At 45.3% G+C, this 21,750-nt stretch overlaps 1 long non-coding RNA gene across 1 annotated transcript in view; it reads right to left on the bottom strand.

Annotated features, from left to right (window-relative positions):
- Nucleotides 1-14,710: 14,710 nt before the first annotated feature.
- Nucleotides 14,711-21,750, bottom strand: part of LOC138674035 (uncharacterized) — a 43,578-nt gene continuing 36,538 nt past the window's right edge. The window contains exons 2-3 of the long non-coding RNA XR_011320439.1: nt 17,841-17,918; nt 14,711-14,787 (exon numbers count right to left, since the gene is read on the bottom strand). This is a non-coding gene — a long non-coding RNA (uncharacterized lncRNA). The remainder of the gene's footprint in view (nt 14,788-17,840; nt 17,919-21,750) is intronic.

Here is a 21,750-nt window from a genome sequence, read left to right as displayed (position 1 = left end):
AACTGAACATGGACAAAACAGAATTCATCATCTTTCCCCCATCTCACTCTACCCCTCCACCAGACCTATCCATCAATGTCAATGGCTGCTCACTATCCCCAGTCCCACACGCCCGGTGCCTCGGGGTGATCCTCGACTCTGCCCTCTCTTTCAAGCCACATATCCAAGCCCTTGCCTCCTCCTGTCATCTCAAACTCAAAAATATTTCCCGGATCCGTGCTTTCCTTGACCGCAACACTGCAAAAACGCTAGTGCATGCCCTTATCATCTCCCACCTCGACTACTGCAACCTCCTACTCTCTGGACTCCCCTCTAGCACTCTGGCACCACTCCAATCCATCCTACACTCTGCTGCCCGACTAATCCACCTGTCCCCCCGCTATTCCCCAGCCTCTCCCCTGTGTCAAGCCCTTCACTGGCTTCCTATCGCCCAGAGACTCCAGTTCAAAACCCTCACACTGACATACAAAGCCATCCACAACCTGTCTCCTCCATACATCTGTGACATGGTCTCCCGGTACCTACCTACACGCGACCTCCGATCCTCCCAAGACCTCCTTCTCTACTCCCCTCTCATCTCTTCTTCCCATAACCGCATCCAAGACTTCTCCCGTGCTTCCCCCATACTCTGGAACTCTCTACCCCAACACATCAGACTCGCGCCTACCATAGAAACCTTCAAAAAGAACCTGAAGACTCATCTCTTCCGACAAGCCTACAGCCTGCAGTGATCCTCAACCTACTGAACAGCCGCACAGCCAGCTCTTCCCTCTCCTAGTGTATCCTCACCCACCCCCTGCAGACTGTGAGCCCTCGCGGGCAGGGTCCTCCCTCCTTATGTACTTGTGTGCCTTGTTATCTGCTCATGTTTAATGCATTTGTCTATATTTGCCCCGTATTCACATGTAAAGCGCCATGAAATAAATGGCGCTATAAAAATGTATAATAATAAAAATAATAAATATAACGCAATACGTAACCCCTTCTCATGTACAGCACCATGGAATTAATGGTGCTATATAAATAAATAATAATAATAATAGTACTGGCAGAATTGTCAGACAATCTAATTTGTATGGCGGTCTCCTGACTCTCGCCCAACATATGATGTTGAGTAGATGGGTAGAGAATTCACAATGGGTAGAGAATTCACAGGAATGAGGAACGCAGCCAGCAGCACTCTATCAAAGGATAAAAAGTCAAAAGCTCCAAGGTACCCACTTAAAGATAATCCAGTTACTAGTAATAGACAGCGTCCTAGGTGAAAAAATAAAATAAAATTTACTCTGCCTTATAAAAGGTAACAACGGTTTGACCTATCAAAAAGGTATTTATCAAATTCAAAGGGTACTTCAACAAAGTATTAGTTTATGAGTACATTCACACTAACGTATAAAGAAAAAATTGATCCCATTCTTTTCTAGGAGATTGGCACGATTTTTTCCTTACTTGTCATCTCTGTGCTGTCTGTATACAATTCCTTTTTCTTACTCAGCAGCTATTAATCTTTTACACAACCATTTGTAAGGTTCCAGAGAGTGGTAGTTGTGGGCGAGATGCTGTGTTACACTCTATTGCAGTCCGCAGTCCTCTGCTGTTTCTAGGTCTTTTGTTTCATGAGCCGCATCACATGTAACAGGGGACACCCAGTTCCTTTCAACACGCAGAAATTTACTCGATAGTTCAAGTGCATCAGATTGTAACACGCAATATCGGGCACAACACTCTCCATTTTTTTGTTTCCAAACTATAGTACATTTCCAGCTTTTCTATCTGTTTTTCCTGAACTATCCCTACTTTTACTGATCATTTCAGCCCCAGTCCTGTTCTGAAATATATCTGAGATCCATTACCTTTCCCACTTGCAGTTCCAAGTCCATCTTCCTCTGTACGGAAAGGATTGCGGTACTCTCCATAGCAGCTGTTTTGAGCCTTGAGCGCCGGACATTGCAGAAATGTCTGCAGGGAATTTTGTAAAGCCTCATACCGCCCTGAACAATATGTACTCCTTATGCTATCAGCCCACTGTACCTTGAACTTGACCTTGTCACACTACTCAGCTAACTCCTAAGGCCAGTTTCACAAGTCCTTATATTTTGGGCACCAGAAAAAACGGTACAGGAGATGTCAGTGTCTGTGCGTGTTTAAAATTTGCGGTACATGCGTGGCAACCAAGTGCCGCCCATGTGCTGCATAAGTACCACACGCAGCGGCGCCTGAGAATCAACGGTACTGTTAGCACTGTTCCTTAGCGCCGGAAGCTGATGGGAGTAATAGTACCACCAGCCGCCGCCTGCTGTTTCTGTTATCATTTGAATATAGCTTTCATCATTCTCCCCTGCTCTGCCAGCGATCAGTGCAAGCAGGGGAAAATGATGAGAGCTGTATTCAACTGATAACAGAGACAGCAGGCAGCGGCTGATGATACTATTACTCCCATCAGCCTACACCTGCTGCCGCTAATAACATTGAGAGCAGGAGCAGTTGATGGGAGTATTCATCACCTTCCACCTGCGCTATAAATAAATAAATAAAAAATTTGGCGTTGGTTCCTCTGTATTTTCTATAACCAGCCAGGCAAAACGCACAACAAGGGGCTGCAACCCTCAGCTGTCAGCATTAGCAACACTGGTTATCAAGAATAGAGGGGTCCTCATGCCATATTTTTTAATTATTTAAATAAATAATTTTAAAAATGGCTTGGGGTCCCCCCCATTTCTGACAACCAGCCTTGCTAAAGCTGACAGCTGAGGGCTGGTATTTTCAGGCTGGTAATGGGCCATGAATATTGGTCCCCCCAAACCTAAAATAGCAGCTCGCTGCTGCCCAGAAAAGGCGCATTTATTAGATGCACCAATTCTGGCACTTTACCCAGCTCTTCCCACTTACCCTGTTGCAGTGGCAAGTGGGGTTCATATTTGTGGGGTTGATGTCATCTTTGTATTGTCAGGTGAAATCAAGCACACGCATTACTAATGGAGAGGCGCCTATAAGACACTTATCCATTACTAATCCTATAGTTAAATGGCAAATTATTATTATTATTATTATTATTATTTATTGTTATAGCGCCATTTATTCCATGGCGCTTTACATGTGAGGAGGGGTATACATAATAAAAACAAGTACAATAATCTTGAACAATACAAGTCATAACTGGTACAGGAGGAGAGAGGACCCTGCCCGCGAAGGCTCACAATCTACAAGGGATGGGTGAGAATACAGTAGGTGAGGATAGAGCTAGTCATGCAGCGGTTTGGTCGATCGGTGGTTACTGCAGGTTGTAGGCTTGTCGGAAGAGGTGAGTCTTCAGGTTCTTTTTGAAGGTTTCGATGGTAGGCGAGAGTCTGATGTGTTGTGGTAGAGGGTTCCAGAGTAGGGGTGATACGCGAGAGAAATCTTGTATACGATTGTGGGAAGAGGAGATAAGAGGGGAGTAGAGAAGGAGATCTTGTGAGGATCGGAGGTTGCGTGCAGGTAAGTACCGGGAGACGAGGTCACAGATGTATGGAGGAGACAGGTTGTGGATGGCTTTGTACCTCATGGTTAGGGTTAAATAAAGACACAGCCAGAATAAAGTATTTTATTTGAAACAAAACAAAACACTTTTACTTTTTTATTTAAAAATAAACACTGTTAAACTCACCTAACGCTTAATTCCACTGAGTCGCTTATCTCCTGTAATAAAACAAAAATAAAAAAACAACAATATCCCTCATCTGTCCATCGTTCTGTCCCATGCCGTAATCGATGTCTGGGGGATAAATACAGTGGGGCAAAAAAGTATTTAGTCAGTCAGCAATAGTGCAAGTTCCACCACTTAAAAAGATGAGAGGTGTCTGTAATTTACATCATAGGTAGACCTCAACTATGGGAGACAAACTGAGAAAAAAAATCCAGAAAATCACATTGTCTGTTTTTTTAACATTTTATTTGCATATTATGGTGGAAAATAAGTATTTGGTCAGAAACAAAATTTCATCTCAATACTTTGTAATATATCCTTTATTGGCAATGACAGAGGTCAAACGTTTTCTGTAAGTCTTCACAAGGTTGCCACACACTGTTGTTGGTATGTTGGCCCATTCCTCCATGCAGATCTCCTCTAGAGCAGTGATGTTTTTGGCTTTTCGCTTGGCAACATGGACTTTCAACTCCCTCCAAAGGTTTTCTATAGGGTTGAGATCTGTAGACTGGCTAGGCCACTCCAGGACCTTGAAATGCTTCTTACGAAGCCACTCCTTCGTTGCCCTGGCGGTGTGCTTTGTATCATTGTCATGTTGAAAGACCCAGCCACGTTTCATCTTCAATGCCCTTGCTGATGGAAGGAGGTTTGCACTCAAAATCTCACGATACATGGCCCCATTCATTCTTTCATGTACCCGGATCAGTCGTCCTGGCCCCTTTGCAGAGAAACAGCCCCAAAGCATGATGTTTCCACCACCATGATTTACAGTAGGTATGGTGTTTGATGGATGCAATTCAGTATTCTTTTTCCTCCAAACACGACAAGTTGTGTTTCTACCAAACAGTTCCAGTTTGGTTTCATCAGACCATAGGACATTCTCCCAAAACTCCTCTGGATCATCCAAATGCTCTCTAGCAAACTTCAGACGGGCCCGGACATGTACTGGCTTAAGCAGTGGGACACGTCTGGCACTGCAGGATCTGAGTCCATGGTAGCGTAGTGTGTTACTTATGGTAGGCCTTGTTACATTGGTCCCAGCTCTCTGCAGTTCATTCACTAGGTCCCCCCGCGTGGTTCTGGGATTTTTGCTCACCGTTCTTGTGATCATTCTGACCCCACGGGGTGGGATTTTGCGTGGAGCCCCAGATCGAGGGAGATTATCAGTGGTCTTGTATGTCTTCCAATTTCTAATTATTGCTCCCACTGTTGATTTCTTCACTCCAAGCTGGTTGGCTATTGCAGATTCAGTCTTCCCAGCCTGGTGCAGGGCTACAATTTTGTTTCTGGTGTCCTTTGACAGCTCTTTGGTCTTCACCATAGTGGAGTTTGGAGTCAGACTGTTTGAGGGTGTGCACAGGTGTCTTTTTATACTGATAACAAGTTTAAACAGGTGCCATTACTACAGGTAATGAGTGGAGGAAAGAGGAGACTCTTAAAGAAGAAGTTACAGGTCTGTGAGAGCCAGAAATCTTGATTGTTTGTTTCTGACCAAATTCTTATTTTCCACCATAATATGCAAATAAATTGTTAAAAAAAACAGACAATGTGATTTTCTGGAGTTTTTTTCTCAGTTTGTCTCCCATAGTTGAGGTCTACCTATGATGTAAATTACAGACGCCTCTCATCTTTTTAAGTGGTGGAACTTGCACTATTGCTGACTGACTAAATACTTTTTTGCCCCACTGTATTTATCAACCTGGACAGTGCCAAAATGTGACCGTCGAGGCTGAGAACCACTGGTGAATAAGCTGCTGTGAGCACAGCATCATTGACCAGTGGTGACATCATCAAAGTTACTGCTGGTCAGAGAGGCTGTGTTCGCAGCCGGGCTGAACTGCAGTGACCTCAGCACTGTGGGAAAAAGTCAGTGATGAGGTCACCGCAGTTCAGCTCTGTGGGTTCATCGCAGATCACCGTGAGAATTTCTATGTGTATAAGTTTCTCCGGTACATGTGAAAACTGTCACCACAAGTACTGGACATACTGATACGTGAAAGAGGCCTAAAACAGGAAACAGTTCCCTTTTTACTGGCCCTATCACCCTCCCATCCAAATATGGGCTAGTTCCAAACATTAGCTGTATCTTATCCTATCCTATTGTCATCATCACCTAACAACAGTTACCATCTTATAACAGTATGCATGAAGCATATTACACATACAATGCTTATCACACTCTATCTTATGTCCTAATTCCTAATCTATGTCTTACAGTATGCAGTCCTATGCTGTACACTACTTTACACTATGCATATTACCATATCACAGTTAGGCTACGTTCACATTTTCAAAGCGTCAGGGCGCAGAGGACGCAGCAATTTGCATTTTTTTTGCGTCCAAAATCAAGCCAAAAATGGACGCATGGGTCACAAAACAATGCGTTTTTGCATGCGTTTTGCATGTGTTGTGCGTTGCGTCGCCGACGCAACGCCCAACAACGCAAGTGTGAACATAGCTTTATTACACTCTAAAAACTGCAGGTCATAGTTTATACTTTGCATGACACAATATATGTACTGTATATAAACGCATGACACTATTCACATATCGCAATTGTTGTCTTCAGGACCGGAACGAGAAAGTGCAGTCCACACCCTTACACATTTTCAGCTTCCTATGCTAATTGTAATTTATAAATAAAAATCAGGTGCCATATGGATGCCAAACTGATGGTCCTTATAAATGTGATTTTTTTTCTCAATTTCAGTGTGAAATCGCAGCATACTGCAATTTTTTTCTCATACTAAATACAGCTGCAAAAAAATACGCAGATCTGTCCTGCCTCATTGAATGACATTGGTCCGAGTGCAATCCAATTTTTTATCGGACTTCACTAGTTCCACTTATATGCTAGTGTGAGCAAGCTCTAAGGGTGTGCATAATACACAAACACGTAATTTTAGTTCTTAATTTTTTTTTTTCCACCTGAAAAAAATTCAGTGTGTTTTCAATTCAATTATACAGAATATAGGGGACATTAAACGTGGAAAAAGTTCTGAAATTATTCTTCTTAGTGTGATATTTTTTACATGACAAAACCTGTCATTTTATCAGGGGTGTGTAGACTTTTTATATCTACTGTGTATATATACTTATATATCAGTATGTGTGTATTTGAGTGTGATTGTATATATCAGTGTTAGGCTGCCGTCACACTCGCCATGACACTTTGGTCAGTATTATACCTCAGTATGTGAATATTTTTCTGCCCAATGATGACAGAAGTATTCTAGGAAAATAATATGTTTGCAAGCTTTCGGTGCACATGGATGGACCCGTAGAAGCGCTTGTTGTCAGCGCGAAACGGCCGTCGTCTTGTTTGCCGCACTCCTGTTCTCACTCCCTCCCTTGAGCCGTGAAGATTTATTGCTGCATGTTTCAATAAAGGACGTTTGAACTGTTAGATTGGTGAGTGCTATTGCGTTTTTTCTATTTTTATCTTTTATGTGGACACTTTGTTTCATGCAAGCACCTCCTTTCACGTTGTCGGACTACCAGTCGCTCTGGACTTTCCACGCTGAGAGTAAATCTCTGGGTATTTGAGCTGTGCTGCTTGCTTGTTTTCTTTTTTTGGATATTATTTTCTGGTTAGCCAATAAAGTTATCACTCCTAGAATACTTCTGTCATCATTTAGCAGAAAAATATTCACATCGATTTTTCTGGCTAACACGGTACCACAATACAATTTGTTATTGTACATCACCTCAGTATGTGTAAGCCAAAACCAGGAGTGGGTGATAAATGCAGAAGTGGTGCATATGTTTCTATTATACTTTCCTCTGATTGTTCCACTCCTGGTTTTGGCTTACAAATACTGATGTAAAATACTGACCAAATACTGATAGTGTGACGGCAGCCTTAGCGTGAGTATCAGTTTTTCTGTCATATTACGTGTCTATTAGTGAATATGTGTGTGTAGATATGTAAGTGAATCAATATGTTTTGCTACAAGTACAGCTACTTAAAAAGATTTTCCTTTTTTTTTGTCGATTATACCCACCTTCTGCAGATCCAGCACTGCCGCTCCGCTTTCTGTTCCATACTGCAGCGGTAATATCACTATAGCTCACATGTTTGCTGCAGCCATTCATTGGGCTCAGTAGTAGAGTTGAGCGAATTTGTTTGTTTTTGCAATATTCGTCGAACACAGCTGAACGTCATTAGAGTCAATGGGAGTAGAAATTACCGAATATGTTCGGAACTGATCCTCATACATAAATTTGGCACGAATAGGGTACATATATGGCACGAATATGGCAAATTCAGATTCGGTGACCGAATCCGAACATATTTGCTCAACACTACTCAATAGTAATGCTGAAGTATTGAACCCACAAAGGTTGAGCCTAGTGATTGGGTGCAGTGCTCATCAATACTGCAGTCTGTCAACAAAGAGCGGAGCTGCAATAGAGAGGTGGTGCTCGACCTGCAGAGGGTGAAGATAACTAGTCATTTTATATGTCTGCAAGGCAATGGATTGATAAAAAAGTTTGGAACATTGTATGTTCAAATGAAGTTTGTGACCTCTGTTTTATATATATAGCAGGACATATAGGTTAAAGAGTTTCCAGGCCAGAGCTAATTTTTGGCAAGCACTATACAGTAGCTGCTAAATCCTATTATTCCCCCGGTCAGGACTCCGCCTTGCCTCCCAGTTCTTTACAGTGAAAAAAACTAAGAAGACAAGGATCCCTAAAATATAACTTTTATTGAAAATAAGTTCAAAAGATCTCTTTTCATCAAAAATACAAAAAACACAAGGTATGTACCTGTTGGGCCCTAGGGGGTCGCTATACTTCACCCTGCCTGGCAGTGGCGGTAGGCGCCCCCACTCCTCGTCGGCTCACCCTCAGAATCCCTAGAGATCCCTACGATGCAGGAATCCTGGTAGAACCTAAGAGATCCCTATAGGACAAAACTACCTGGCAGTGGAGCTGGGCACCCTAATTTGAAACGGTAGGCGCCCCCACTCAACGTCGACTGACCCTAGGGTCCCTCAAGATTGCCTACAATGGGGATAGAAGATGCAGAAAATGTCCCAATACAATACAGAAAAGATAAAAAGCAACACATACAAAAAGAAAAAAACATATATCACAAAGGCAAAATGTCTCAAATTTCACAGATGTTGCGTAATGAAAAATTGTTATCACCGTAAACTAATAAAGAAAAAGTATGTCCCCCAAAAAAATTCAATACAGGTAAACAGGATGCAATGAATCTAATATTGTCCAGACAAAACCATACAAGGTTTCCAGGATACGGAAATTAATTAAGAAATGATACCACAATATTAAAGTGCATAGTGCAATATGAGTCGTCTCCTGCCAGGCAGGGTGAAGTATAGCGACCCCCTAGGGCCCAACAGGTACACACTATGTGTTTTTTGTATTTTTGATGAAAAGAGATCTTTTGAACTTATTTTCAATAAGTTATATCTTAGGGATGCTTGTTTTCTTAGGTTTTTTGTGCTCTAGGATTCTACTCTATTTTTATGTGGTTTGTTTTTTCAGTTCTTTACAGTGGTCATCTCAAGACCACTCATATGCGATTTCATTCTTATGGTCACGTGCCATCTAGTTCCTCTTACTACACCTTTAAATACAGCAGGGGCTGTAGTTTTTCACTGAACAGTGAGATAACGAGGAAGATAAACTGTGACTATGTGTATGGCCTTCTTCCCTGAGACATTACCGAGTCAGGAAACACTGGAAATGCTAGAGCTGGGGAGGAACAGGAAGAGGTAAGTACTGCAAGTGTCGGGGTCATGAGCAAACAGAGGAGGGTGCACTCACAGGCACTGGCACTGGGCTTCCCCTACTCACGGGCCCCATAGCATGCTTGTGTCCTCAATGGCGAGTGGGCCGCCTCGCATGCTCAGGGCCCCGACACTTGCCCATCTGATGACTCTGGCTGTGGCTGCAAGGCTGCAGTGCTGACCACTGAGCCATCATGCTGCCCACAATACCCTGTGGGAGGGGACCCAGGAATAATATTATTAGACCCCCGGATGAAGGCGGATGCCGAAATGTGCATTGGGGCTGGCACCATCACTCACTAGAAAGTAATATTTTTTGCGCTTTTTTTGCTTAGTTTGTAGAGCTTATTCTTGTGCTCTCTGGAGGGACACCATGACCACATGGTGCCTCCACTCATTTGGGATAGAGGGCCATTATTAGATGGATTTATCATGTGCAGCCTCCTTATGGCTTTATAGTGGGTAAATGGTGCCATTTGGTGGTTTCCCACTCTTTTATGCCTTGTCTTTTTTATGTGATTTGTATGTGGTTTTCTACTTAATAAAAATTATATCTTTTTATATTTTTGTTCTTGAGTACATTTTTTTCCGATTTCATTATTAGAAACCGGTAACATGAGTGTTCTCAGAGTACTGCAGTGGTCCTTAGCTAATGAAACTTCAAAATTTTATAAAGTAAGTTTCTAAAGTACTTGAATGCCACTAGAGTGAAGGGCCTTCAGAGTTTTAGCAGGTGCTGTTTCACCTTCATTTTACTTTTTTCATGACTTTAGTTGGTAGGACATTACATCAAAGTAAAAGATTTACCCAGGTCATCCAAGGTTTTACACCAGAATTCTGTGAACTTTTCAATGACATTTTAAATTTCCCACCATCTGAACACCAAAAGTATTAAAATAATTAATGTACTGTATGTGGTCTGTACATGTTCTGGGCCTTTGTGACACACTTTTAGGTTCTATTACTGTAGACATCACTATCCTTCCTTATGTTCATTAGGACAAGTGTTCACCTGCACCATTAGTAAAATAATTGACATTGCTTGAGTGGCCAGTAAAGCGGTGAAACAGGTTTATTTGACTGCTTCACCCTGTAGATCTTTCTTTTCATATTTGCTCAAAGGTTGTGTTAAGAGATATATTTTACTGCATCTGTGAGGGATTTTGTAATGAGTCTAATGACCAAAATATCATCCAGTGTTTTTGAAATCTATGATCTGAATTGCGTAAGCCTTTAGAATGGATCAGCTGTTCTTTATCAGTAACACAATGTCTGGTCTGTCATAAAAAGCATTCATCCCATTCATTGATCTCATAGCCCATTGAATTGCTCTCATTCAGGCGCATTGATTTCAATCTGTTCCACTGTATCATATAAAGAAAAATTAATCCAATAGGGGAAGATTTTGTCTACTGTTTACATAAATAACCCTCTTTAAAAATGTACACTGTGTGCAGAATTATTAGGCAAGTTGTATTTTGATCACATCATACTTTTTATACATGTTGTCCTACTCCAAGCTGTTCAGGCTTGAGAGCCAACTACCAATTAAGTAAATCAGGTGATGTGCATCTCTATAATGAGGAGGGGTGTTGTCTAATGACATCAAAACGCTATATAAGGTGTGCGTAATTATTAGGCAACTTCATTTCCTTTGGCAAAATGGGTCAGAAGAGAGATTTGGTGGGCTCTGAAAAGTCCAGAATTGTGAGATGTCTTGCAGAGGGAAGCAGCAGTCTTGAAATTGCCATATTTTTGAAGCGTGATCACCGAACAATCAAGCATTTCGTGGCAAATAGCCAACAGGGTCGCAAGAAGCGTGTTGGGCAAAAAAGGTGCAAAATAACTGCCCATGAATTGAGGAAAATAAAGCGTGAAGCTGCCAAGATGCCATTTGCCACCAGTTTTGCCATATTTCAGAGCTGCAACGTTACTGGAGTAACAAAAAGCACAAGGTGTGCAATACTCAGGGACATGGCCAAGGTAAGGAAGGCTGAAAAACGACCACCTTTGAACAAGAAACATAAGATAAAACGTCAAGACTGGGCCAAGAAATATCTTAAGACTGACTTTTCAAAGGTTTTATGGACTGATGAAATTAGAGTGACTCTTGATGGGCCAGATGGATGGGCCAGAGGCTGGATAAGCAAAGGGCAGAGAGCTCCACTCCGACTCAGACGCCAGCAAGGTGGAGGTGGGGTACTGGTATGGGCTGGTATCATCAAAGATGAACTTGTGGGACCTTTTCGGGTTGAGGATGGCGTGAAGCTCAACTCCCAGACCTACTGCCAGTTTCAGGAAAACAACTTATTCAAGCAGTGGTACAGGAAGAAGTCGGTATCGTTCAAGAAAAACATGATTTTCGTGCAGGATAATGCTCCGTCACATGCCTCCAACTACTCCACAGCGTGGCTAGCCAGTAAAGGTCTCAAAGAAGAAAAAATAATGACATGTTCACCTGATCTGAACCCCATAGAGAACCTGTGGTCCCTCATAGAATGTGAGATCTACAGGGAGGGAAAACAGTACACCTCTCGGAACAGTGTCTGGGAGGCTGTGGTGGCTGCTGCACGCAATGTTGAACATAATGTGTGCAAAAAACTGTAAAGCGCTGCGTAATATGTTAGCGCTATATAAAAATAAAGATTATTATTATTATAAACTGATCAAGCAACTGACAGAATCTATGGATGGAAGGCTGTTGAGTGTCATCATATAGAAAGGTGGCTATATTGGTCACTAATTTTGGGGGGTTTTGCTTTTGCATGTCAGAAATGTTTATTTCTAAATTTTGTGCAGTTATATTGGTTTACCTGGTGAAAATAAACAAGTGAGATGGGAATATATTTGGTTTTTATTAAGTTGCCTAATAATTCTGCACAGTAATAGTTACCTGCACAAACAGATATCCTCCTAAGATAGCCAAATCTAAAAAAAAAACCACTCCAACTTCCAAAAATATTAAGCTTTGATATTTATGAAGTCTTTTGGGTTGATTGAGAACATAGTTGCTGATCAATAATAAAAATGATCCTCTAAAGTACAACTTGCCTAATAATTCTGCACTCAGTGTAATGTTTATTAGAGACTAGATGGATGCCCGATGCTATCGCATCGGGAGGGCAGTAATGTCACAATGGGGGCAGGCTTTGCAGAGTTGAGAATCTCTCCCCCCCTCATGTGCTCCCCTACCTATCCACTCTCTTTCCCCATGTGCTGACTTCTCCCATCTGTGCTCTCTTCTTTGACCTGTCTACCCCATGTCCCATCCCCTTTGTCTGCTGTCTCTCTCCTTCCTGTGCTGTGTTCTCCCCTCACGTGCTGTCCCATTTGAGCTGTCTCCCCCTGTGCTCTGTCTGTCTCACCCCTTTGCGCTTTCTCTCTTCCCCATCTGCTGTCTTCTCCTCTTGTGTCATCTCATCTTTGACCTGTGTAGACGTTTACAGTGTGTGTGTGTCTGTGGTGCGTACGGAATATACAGAGTGGGTGTGTTGCGTACGGCATATACAGAGTGTGTGTATGTGTGTGGTGCGTACGACGTACACAATGTGTGTGTGTGTGTGTGTGTGTATGTGGTGCGTACGGCACATACAGTGTGTGCTTGTGTGTGAGTGTGCGGTGCATGTGGCGTATACAGTGTATGTGTATGTGTGTGGTGCGACGGTGTTCTGCTGGTGGTACCGCGCAAGAGGCCGGTACCACCAGCAATTTCCATATTGAGACACCCATCACTTGAGTGTCCCAATATGGCGGTCAGTGAACTTCCGCCACTTGGAATTCTGGAATCCGGACACATCTGGACGGAAGAGGATGTGACGACATTACAAGCTAAGTTTATATAATGATATTAAAATATTCTTGAAAAAAATCACATCTAAAGTGAATAAAGTGCTATACAAGGTACAAAAAACTTTAGTTTAAGCAATATAATATTCGCTGCAAGTGCTCAGTTAAGGAGGAATAACTACTCAAGATACCCCAGTCTCACCCTTCCTGTCCGTAGAGGTTGGCACCCTAATTCAGTACGCCAGTGGCGCAACTACAAGTCGTCTATCCCTTAGTCTCCCTATATGTCCATAATCCCACTGATAGACTAGATATAGCAGGGGCAGATAGAAAGTATATACAACATAGGTACACTAGGTAAATAAATTAAGCACAGTTTTGATTTTTAGATTTTGTCAAATAAAATTTTAAGAAGCCAGCCCAGTTCTGGAAAATGATTCTTCGGACAGATGAAATTAAGATCAACCTGTTCCATAATGATGGAAAGAAGAAAGTGTGGAGAATGCTTAGCAGGTGTCATGATCCAAAGCACACCACATCCTCGGTAAACCATGGTGGAGACAGTCTGGTTGCATGGACATGCATGGCTTCCAATGTCACTGGGTCACTAGTGCTTATTGATGATGTTGCTGAAGACAGAAGCATCTGGATGAATTCTAAAGTTTCAGGGCTATATGTACTTTTTGCTAACATTTAACCAAATGCAGCAAGGTTGATTTGATGGCGCCCCACAGTACAGATGGAAAATGGCCCAAAACATACTGTGAAAGCAACCAAGGAGTTTTTTAAGGCAAACAAAAGACTGTGGGGGTGGCGCTGGTCTATACTTGCTAGGTACCCTGACACTGCCCTCTGACACTGTGCTCTCTTCCATGTTGCCAGATCTTTATTACTGATCTCAGCCACCAACTCAGAGCGTACTATCAATGTACAAATCGCACAATGACAACGCACAGGGAAAAAGTAGGAACTAGCCCTGCACCTAAAATGAGCATCACTTATGACGGTTCATTTAAGGGAGGAGTCACAGGCTGAGACAGTGATCGCAGCCTTTGTCTTCTGCTCTGATTACACTTCATTTGAGTATCTCAACATCATCCCACAGGAAGTAGGGGAAAAAGTACACAACAAGTAGGGAACAAAGTTGTTTTTAGATAGTGTATATTAGCTATCAATCTCTTACATAACTGTATTATTGTTGTACTCACATGCCAGGCTTTCTCAGACAGTGCCAACTCAGCCGTACTGACTTATAATAAGAGTCCAGGAGAAACAGAGTTGATATTCTCTGAAATCTTGTATTAAGTACAAACTGATAATGAAGAAGAAGGAAGGGGCAAGGCTAACATCATTAACTACAGGAGAGACAAAGGGATAAACTTAGAGGGCAGAGCCTCTCCATAGCAACAACAGAATTAAATGCATAACACAGAAAAAATACACAACTAGTTGTTCCCATTCATGGGACACAACACTCGCCGTCTTAAATCTTCAGATTTCACAATGTCTCTGTATGATGTGACCAGTCATTGCTGTCCAACGCTGACATGGAACCTGAAAAGAGGAGAGAGAAGAAAACACTATGCAACAATAATACAACAATTCAAGTCCATACTCAAGCAACGATGCATAGTCCTTGAAAAAATAAATAAAAAATAAATATGAGTTGAGTAGAAAAACCCATCTTCGGTTTGGGGATGCCGCAACAAGCCAACTCTTCAGTGGCGTAACTACAAAGTTATGGGCCCCGGTGCGAACTTTCAAATGGGGCCCCCCCCGCCAAAATATTTTTCACCCAAATCCACATCCTGCCCATGCTCCTGCCCCATCCGACTCCGCACTCTGCCCCATCAGACTCCGCACTCTGCCCCATCAGACTCCGCACTCTGCCCCATCAGACTCCGCACTCTGCCCCATCAGACTCCGCACTCTGCCCCATCAGACTCCGCACTCTGCCCCATCAGACTCCGCACTCTGCCCCATCCGACTCCTCACTCTGCCCCATCCGACTCCTCACTCTGCCCCATCCGACTCCGCACTCTGCCCCATCCGACTCCGCACTCTGCCCCATCCGACTCCACACTCTGCCCCATCCGACTCCTCACTCTGCCCCATCCGACTCCTCACTCTGCCCCATCCGACTCCTCACTCTGCCCCATCCGACTCCTCACTCTGCCCCATCCGACTCCGCACTCTGCCCCATCCGACTCCGCACTCTGCCCCATCCGACTCCGCATTCTGCCCCATCCGTCTCCGCATTCTGCCCCATCCGTCTCCCCATTCTGCCCCATCCGTCTCCGCATTCTGCCCCATCCGTCTCCACATTCTGCCCCATCCGTCTCCACATTCTGCCCCTGTCTCCACATTTCACCAGAACAGCAGGAACCGGAAATCTGCTGCTGGTTGATACCAGAGAACACGAGCTGCACACAACCAGGACTGAGCTGCTGAGAGCTGAAGGACCTGTGGTGACGTCATCGTCATGTGATCAGGAGGCGGAGCTGATAAATGGTGAAAGCCCTATGATAGTGATGACGTCACCACAGGATCTTCAGCTCTTCCTTTCAGATCAGGCGTCGGCTGCTGATCTGATGTGTGCGCCCGGCAGGTCAGGTGGAGGGCCGGTCTGTCTGTTGCCGTGCGCGAGGAATCACCTGCACGGCAACAGTTTTTAACTTTTTGCTGGTGTCGGCGTGCATCTGACCTGCCGGGGCCCCTGACTTCCCCCGGGCCCGGTCGCAGTGGCGACTGCTGCGACCGTGGTAGTTACGCCACTGCAACTCTTCCACCACCCGTTTAAACAATGGAGAAATGTTCAAGTCCGGTTGCACACAGAGCGTTTTATGTCCTAATATGGCTGGGGTATGAGGAAGTATGCTCCCCGCCATGACGGAGTCCAGCATCAATGTTCACTTCATGTGACGTCCTCCTTCGTTAGAAGTAGCATGAGTTCAGTGACTGGGTGCAAGAAGATTCGAGTTGAACACCCTTTTTTCACTTTGACTTCTACCTTCTGAGTCTTTCCGTCATTGCTGTGCACAACCTTGGTGATAAGACCCATCAGCCAGTGGTTACGATGAGCCTCTTTGTCTTTTAACCCTGCTGTTCTGTTCGGTCTGGGGAGACCTATTTTGAACTTTGGTATTTTTTGGGGTGTTCAAGATGCGGTTCTGAAACTTGTGGTTGATTGACTTAAATGAGGATGGGTCGGTCGGCCACGGGTTTCAGAGCCGCATCTTGAATATTTTAAAGAATATTGAAGTTCAAAGTCGGTCATTTTTGACCAACAGAACAGCAGGGTTAAAAGAACGAGATCTCCATCTTGTAAGTTAGGAGGTACTTTAATTTCCTTGTCAGATTCTGAATCCACTGGCTGATATTCGATGCTGACGTAGTTATCGTAGGTATCCTCGTATAAGATACTTGGAGGTGTCAGCCACATGTCACCGAGCTTGGATGCAGCTGTGAGTCTCGTTCCTCAGTCAGCTGGGTTTAGATCAGAGGGGATGTGATGCTACTGCTCAGGAGTAGCAAAACGTCTGATGTGCTCTACTCTATTACTCACGCAGATGTAGAATTGCTTTGTTTGGATATATATATATATACATATATATATATATATATATATATATATATATATCCGAGTACCACTCTACCATCTGTGTAGAATGTAAAAGAATCGATTGTGATGTCCATTTTACCTCTCACTAGGCACTGCTCCTAATAGCCAGATTCCTACTCCACACTGATGAGGGGCAAAAACCCCGAAACAGCTGTCTGTGGATGGATACCATGCTTGGCATAGGTGGCTTTCCTTCATAGGATGCTGCCCTTCCCGTGGTTGTTCCTTCCCGGGGAAAGGCCTGGCTATTCACTGCTTGCGTCGAGAAACACGTGATGGTGTCTCCGCAGCTTCTTTACTTGCATCTGCATATTTCCCATAAGGGATGGGGGCAGTGTTCTGGAATCACTGCGTTGAGAAACACGTGATGGTGTCTCCGCGGTGTTGGATGTTTTAGTCTCCCCGAGGCCAATCATCTGTGCCTTTATAGCCATTCTACCTCTCACGACTTCAGCGATTTCTACCGCCAATACTGTAGCACAAAGTTCAAGCCTTGGTACTGAGTGTGCAGGTTTAGGCAGAGGCGTAGCTAGAGCTTTTGCCGCCCGGGGCTGTTCCCGAGTTTGGCGCCCCCCCCCCCCCAGCTCAATACACACAAAGGTTACCAAAAATGGTTTTCCTGTTTTGTAGAACTTAAACTGGGCCTAATGGTGTCACCCCCACATGCCACACCTGTGACTTAATACCACCACACCATGACCAGGTCACATAGTGACCGAATAATACTACATACAAGGGACAAATACCACCGCACCATTTCCAGACCACATATTACCACCACATAGTGACTGAATACTACAATACTGATCAGTAATAAAAAAAAAACCACAATACTATCACCATAAGTGCCAGTATTCACAGGAGATCTGTACTTAGTATGCAGTGTCTGTGTAGAGGTAATACAGAGATCACTGGTGACATTATACACAGGACCTCTATATAGTATACAGTGTATAGTGTCAGTGTATAGGTAACACTGACTCACCAGTGACGTCTCTAGGTGAAGTCCTTCATCTTTCATCCAGCACAGACCGCCATCATTCCTTCCAGCCAGGACTCGTTTCTGCAGGAAATAACACAGTTATCTCGAGCTCCGCTTGCAGAACACATTACTTAATTTTTCACAACTTCTACATTACACCACATGAAGAAAAAAAGGTGATATAGTGTCACTCTGCACAGTAACAGGACCGCCCCCCCATTTAAAACAGTATACTCAAAAAATAAAATAAATACATCACTGCAGTAACAATATCCCTTAATTATCCCCTATGGTAATAATATTCCCCACCCTGGCCCCGTTTATCTCATTCCTGGCTCCAGCCATATGTTGTCGTATCCTGCCCTCATGAGTATCCATTCTACCCCATATGATCTCCCCATCCTGCCCCACCAGCCTCCATCGTATCCGTCCTGCCCCATGATCCAATCCTGCCCCGTGTCTCCAATCATGCCCCGTATCTACATTCTGCCCATGCCTCAAGTCCTGCCCCCAGTGTGTCCAGCATATTACCCCCATGTTGTCCAGCAATCTGCCCCAGTGTGTCCAGCATATTACCCCCATGTTGTCCAGCAATCTGCCCCAGTGTGTCCAGCATATTACCCCCAGTGTGTCCAGCAATCTGCCCCAGTATGTCCAGCATATTACCCCCAGTGTGTCCAGCAATCTGCCCTCAGTGTGTCCAGCAATCTGCCCCATTGTCCAGCCTTTCCCCAGTGTGTCCAGCATATTACCCCCAGTGTCCAGCATTGCCCCAGTGTGTCCAGTATATTACCCCCAGTGTGTCCAGCAATCTGCCCCAGTGTCCAGCATTGCCCCAGTGTGTCCAGAAGTCTGCCCCAGGGTCTCCAGCATTGCCTCAATGTGTCCAGAAATCTGCCCCAGGGTCTCCAGTATTGCCCCAGTGTGTCCAGCAATCTGCCCCAGGGTCTCCAGTATTGCCCCAGTGTGTCCAGCAATCTGCCCCATGGTCTCCTGTATTGCCCCAGTGTGTCCAGCATTCTGCCCCATGGTCTCCAGTATTGCCCCGGTGTGTCCAGCAATCTGCCCCATGGTCTCCAGTATTGCCCCAGTATGTCCAGAAGTCTGCCCCAGGGTCTCCAGCATTGCCTCAATGTGTCCTGAGATCTGCCCCATGGTCTCCAGTATTCAGTGTGTCCAGCATTCTGCCCCATAGTCTCCTGTACTGCCCCAGTGTGTCCAGCATTCTGCCCCATGGTCTCCAGTATTGCCCCAGTGTGTCCAGCATTCTGCCCCATGGTCTCCAGTATTGCCCCAGTGTGTCCAGCATTCTGCCCCATGGTCTCCAGTATTGCCCCAGTGTGTCCAGCAATCTGCCCCATAGTCTCCTGTATTGCCCCAGTGTGTCCAGCAATCTGCCCCATGGTCTCCTGTATTGCCCCAGTGTGTCCAGCAATCTGCCCCATGGTCTCCTGTATTGCCCCAGTGTGTCCAGCAATCTGCCCCATAGTCTCCTGTATTGCCCCAGTGTGTCCAGCAATCTGCCCCATGGTCTCCTGTATTGCCCCAGTGTGTCCAGCATTCTGCCCCATGGTCTCCAGTACTGCCCCAGTGTGTCCAGCAATCTGCCCCATGGTCTCCAGTATTGCCCCAGTGTGTCCAGCAATCTGCCCCAGGGTCTCCAGTATTGCCCCAGTGTGTCCAGCAATCTGCCCCATGGTCTCCTGTATTGCCCCAGTGTGTCCAGCATTCTGCCCCATGGTCTCCAGTATTGCCCCGGTGTGTCCAGCAATCTGCCCCATGGTCTCCAGTATTGCCCCAGTATGTCCAGAAGTCTGCCCCAGGGTCTCCAGCATTGCCTCAATGTGTCCTGAGATCTGCCCCATGGTCTCCAGTATTCAGTGTGTCCAGCATTCTGCCCCATAGTCTCCTGTACTGCCCCAGTGTGTCCAGCATTCTGCCCCATGGTCTCCAGTATTGCCCCAGTGTGTCCAGCATTCTGCCCCATGGTCTCCAGTATTGCCCCAGTGTGTCCAGCATTCTGCCCCATGGTCTCCAGTATTGCCGCAGTGTGTCCAGCAATCTGCCCCATAGTCTCCTGTATTGCCCCAGTGTGTCCAGCAATCTGCCCCATGGTCTCCTGTATTGCCCCAGTGTGTCCAGCAATCTGCCCCATGGTCTCCTGTATTGCCCCAGTGTGTCCAGCAATCTGCCCCATAGTCTCCTGTATTGCCCCAGTGTGTCCAGCAATCTGCCCCATGGTCTCCTGTATTGCCCCAGTGTGTCCAGCATTCTGCCCCATGGTCTCCAGTACTGCCCCAGTGTGTCCAGCAATCTGCCCCATGGTCTCCAGTATTGCCCCAGTGTGTCCAGCATTGCCCCAGCCCCAGACAGTCAGACATAAAGAAAAAAAAAAAAAAGTAAAATCCTCACCTCTCCCGTTCCCAGCGCAGGTCCGGTGCAGTCAGCGTCTCTCCGGCTCTGCGACGCTCAGGACAGAGAGGCAGAGCGGCGCGCACAGTAGTGACGTCATCGCGCCCTCTGCTCTGAGACGTCGCAGAGTCAGAGGACGCTGAAGCCGCAGGAACCAGGAGAGGTGAGTATTAGAGCGGGGGGCGGGGGCGGGGGCGGGACCCGGGGGTGGGGGGAGCTGGCCCTGGTCGTGGCGGCGGACGGCGCCGCCCGAAGATTTAAAGGGGCGTCTTTTTTTTTTTTTTTTATCTTCTTCTCCTGCAGCGCCGGCCGCCCCCAGCATTGTGCCGCCCGGGGCGGGGTTAGTTTGGCCTTAAACAGAATAAAACCAAAGTGCACTTCATTGTGTGCTCCCAAGGTCTTCAGATAAGCTACTGTGGCTATGGATTCTGTAGATGCGTCGGAGAAAATGTTGACATAGGGTATACGTGAGTTCCGTGACCTGGAAAAAATTACCCCAACCCCCTTAAACAGATCTCTTAACAATCTAAAGAATAAACTTCTAACGTACTCAAAACAGCAGACGGAGACATATGTTGGATTTAATTGGCCACAGCAGCCATTTTATTAAATAAAAGATAACAGAACTTTTATGACAACCCAGAATAGGAGGGGCGGTCCTCGAAGCCCCAAAGTTATAAAAAACTCAGTATCCCAAAAACTCCACAATGTTCAGCCCAGGATGAGTCTTACCCCCCAGCCGTAAAGCACCAGCTCAGGGATAGATAACAACCAATCCTGGTCCACCAAACCCACCCCAATGCCAGGGGTCCATAAATCCACCTCACGCGGAATAACCGTACCGCGCCTTGTTAAATTCTCTCATGGGGTGTCCAGGACCTCTCAAGATCCCCACCCCATTGAACCACGATTTACCATTTCCACCGACTTCGAGGACCTCCACCCCCGCCAACTGCCGTGACAATACCCTGACAGCATTCACATAACAAAATAAATACATTTAGACGCCTCTTAAAACAATACTCCAAAAGCCCACATATGCCGACTTCACCCCCCCCATTACCCTAACCAAAAAAGGGAGGGTGGGCGGGAGATTCCTCACTTGTCACGCAGGCACCTAAAATGGATGCCTGCGTGAGGAGCGTGCCCCTTTTTATGTGCCCCCTCCCCACAGTCCCCTAGTTCCACCCCTTATTTTCAAAAAATGCCCCTAAAGCCACCCCTCAAGTTCCCAGTTAACCCCTTACCACCGTATCCCTTCTAACTGCTCCAGCTCCCCAGGTCCCACGTAACCCCGTCATGGCGGCCTCCCTTTACGTGCCGTGGGCCCCCAGTACGGCCTTTCTTGACATAGGGTATACGTGAGTTCCGTGACCTGGAAAAAATTACCCCAACCCCCTTAAACAGATCTCTTAACAATCTAAAGAATAAACTTCTAACGTACTCAAAACAGCAGACGGAGACATATGTTGGATTTAATTGGCCACAGCAGCCATTTTAT

The sequence above is a fragment of the Ranitomeya imitator genome, chromosome 4 (assembly GCF_032444005.1).
Source record: "Ranitomeya imitator isolate aRanImi1 chromosome 4, aRanImi1.pri, whole genome shotgun sequence".
Lineage (NCBI taxonomy): Eukaryota > Metazoa > Chordata > Amphibia > Anura > Dendrobatidae > Ranitomeya > Ranitomeya imitator.
The sequence above is the reverse complement of the archived record's forward strand: the minus strand, read 5'-3'. Positions and strand labels throughout refer to the sequence as shown.